This window comes from Agelaius phoeniceus, chromosome 6 (assembly GCF_051311805.1).
Source record: "Agelaius phoeniceus isolate bAgePho1 chromosome 6, bAgePho1.hap1, whole genome shotgun sequence".
In the NCBI taxonomy this organism is placed as follows: Eukaryota; Metazoa; Chordata; class Aves; order Passeriformes; family Icteridae; genus Agelaius; species Agelaius phoeniceus.
The window spans coordinates 1-2,500 of record NC_135270.1 but is presented as its reverse complement, the minus strand read 5'-3'; the positions used below and the strand labels follow the sequence as shown (position 1 = coordinate 2,500).

Sequence of the window (2,500 nt, the reverse complement as noted above, 5' to 3'; positions counted from 1 at the left end):
AGAGCACTAGAAAAAAGAGAGAAATAGAATTGGTTCTTGAGCCCTCCTAAAATGCTCCCCTGTGATTCCGTGTGGAGCCAAAGTGAAGGGTGATGGAACAGAGCCCCTGTGCTTTAGAAGGAAATCAATTTCAACCTGATCTCCACCCTGAGTCTCCCTAATTTCTGTTTTTAAAATGCAAACTCAGTTTAGGAAGTGTTGGGAGTTAGTATTTTGGGGAAGAAATGGCAGTTGCACAAACCGTTCCATTTCCCAGAGGCTCTGGGAAGGATTCATTTTGTAAGCGCTGTAACTGCCATCGGTTGGGGGTTCGGGGTTGAATGTGCACTTGCCCTCCTATAAAGCACTCGTTCATTTGCATTTCAGTGCCAGGAGTCTGGAGAAACTGGAGAAGAGCCCAAGAGACATTTTCATCCTGAGATACAAAAGGTAGGAAGTGACCTTTTTTTGGTTTGGTTCTTTTTCTTTATGATTTCCTGGAAATAGAAGTAATTAAGTATAGATCCTACTGTTTGTTTCTTCCAGTAGCTAATAAGAATATAATAATAATCTAATACTACTTAAACTGTCTCTTTATCCATTGAGCTGGCCATTTCAAATCCAAACTTCTAAGCACAAATAAAACCATCATCCTTGTAGAATCTTTAATAGGAGGGGGCTAAAGATGCTGTTTCTGTTGACAGGATTTATTGGTTCTTGAAGGGCAAGAGGTGAGTACAAGCCTAACTACTTCTTGCTCACAGACCCGTCCGGTGAATACGGCTTTGTATTTGGATGGGCTTTTGATGAGTTCTAAATCAATTGCTCGTTACAGTAAAAAGAAGTCATGTTTTTGGAACCTGACAGCAAAAATAACTTGAAGCACCAACTTAATCATAATTGATCACCCGTCTAAGTAATGATTTTATGCTATACTATCAAAGTTTAAAGGTAAATTATTGTGTAGTAGGAGATGGTATAAAATGTATGTTCTAACGTGTAGGATGTAGGCAAAGATTAGAGGAACCAAATTTTTATGTCTTCTGTTTGGACTGTTCACCCAAATAATATTTGGTTTTATTTTCCAGGGATCGGTGAATTTTAAATTTGGAGTCCTCTATGCTAAGGATGGTCAGCTTACAGGTGATGAAATGTTCAGTCATGGTGAGGTTTTCACCTTCTCCTTAATTGTTTTGCTCATCTGAAAAAAAAAAAAAAAAAAAAAAAAAAAGGTATGTTTATTATTTGTTACCCCGTTCTGTCGTTTCCTCAGTATTTGCTGGAGCTCTGCTTACCCAAGCTTTGGGTAAAACAAGCTTTGGGTTCCTTCTGTCCCACTGGGTGTTGCCCAGTTTGGTTGCATCTGGTGAAATTCAGCCTGAGCCCCCTTACAGAACCAGCTCAAACCACGTGAGAGCCATTTGCAGCTCTCTCAGGGACACCCGGAGGAGGATGGGTGACGTTTCTGAGCATCTGGCAAGTGCACTTCTATCAAAACTCGGCCTGTGACATTTCTGGGGAAAACCCTTCTGTATCCTGAAGGGTTCCTCAAAGTCTGTTGAGGATCCAGTTAGCAGTTGCTCACACTGGATGGTTCCAGCTCCTCAAGCTAACACTTGTACTCTTGCCCTGTAGTTTAGATCTATTGTAGTTTTGTTATTTTGCAAGATTTTACGTCTTTGGACAGTAACGTGCATTTCACTCTTTGGAACCTCTTGGATCATTCTTTGGTGCAGCACCACCTAATGGGACACTTGGCTGCTGTGCTGAAGGGCTTGGTTACTGGAATTGTAAATCCCGGAGAGTTTGTAAGTCTTCTGTCCCCAGGGAGGTGTCACGCTTTGTTCACCGTTGCTCTGTTTGTCGGGTGCTGCTTCTCGTCGGAGGTATTAACTTCAAACTGCCCTGTTCTTTTTTGAACTTTTTTTCCTGGTTCTCTCCGTAGGGCAGGGAAGGACTCTCGTATCCCGGTCGTCAGACTCAGCGCTGCCCGAGAAGATACAGAGACTGTAAAAATCATAAGGAGCAAATGTGACTGCAGAGAAAACAAACTGGAGAGAACAAAAGGTGATATTGTTCTCCTTAGCCTGGATTAGAAACATCGACTGCGCTTTGATGCCGGTGGCTGCCAGGGGCTCGTTAGGTCTCTTGAGGCAGGTGTAGGTGTTCACTTGTAGGTTCTATTTTTTGGCAAAGGACCACGAGAGAAGTTTATTTATAGATCCAAATAAACATTCATCTTATCTGAACATAACCTGTCATCCCCTTTCTGACATTAAGGACTCCTGTATAAATACTTGGGGGGGTTTTCTTTGTCATTTCTGAATGGTTCCATTTTGCCGGATACTTGAACAAGTCTGAGTGGTTAAGTGCATACTGCTTCTTGAAATTCTGTTGGTCTCTGCTTGGAACCCTTCTTGTACTGCTTAATGAAAGACTTCGGATGGTGTTTTCTTGCCTGTTTGTGGTTAAGGTCGTGCTCTGATGCATTTACAGAAGCCATGGCAGGAGAGAGTCAGCT

General features: G+C 42.2%; 1 long non-coding RNA gene across 1 annotated transcript in view; it reads left to right on the top strand.

Annotated features, from left to right (window-relative positions):
* Positions 1 to 2,328, top strand: part of LOC143694190 (uncharacterized) — a 46,991-nt gene extending 44,663 nt beyond the window's left edge. Inside the window, exons 2-3 of the long non-coding RNA XR_013182539.1 lie at positions 367 to 429; positions 1,925 to 2,328. This is a non-coding gene — a long non-coding RNA (uncharacterized LOC143694190). The remainder of the gene's footprint in view (positions 1 to 366; positions 430 to 1,924) is intronic.
* The last annotated feature ends 172 nt before the right edge of the window (positions 2,329 to 2,500 follow it).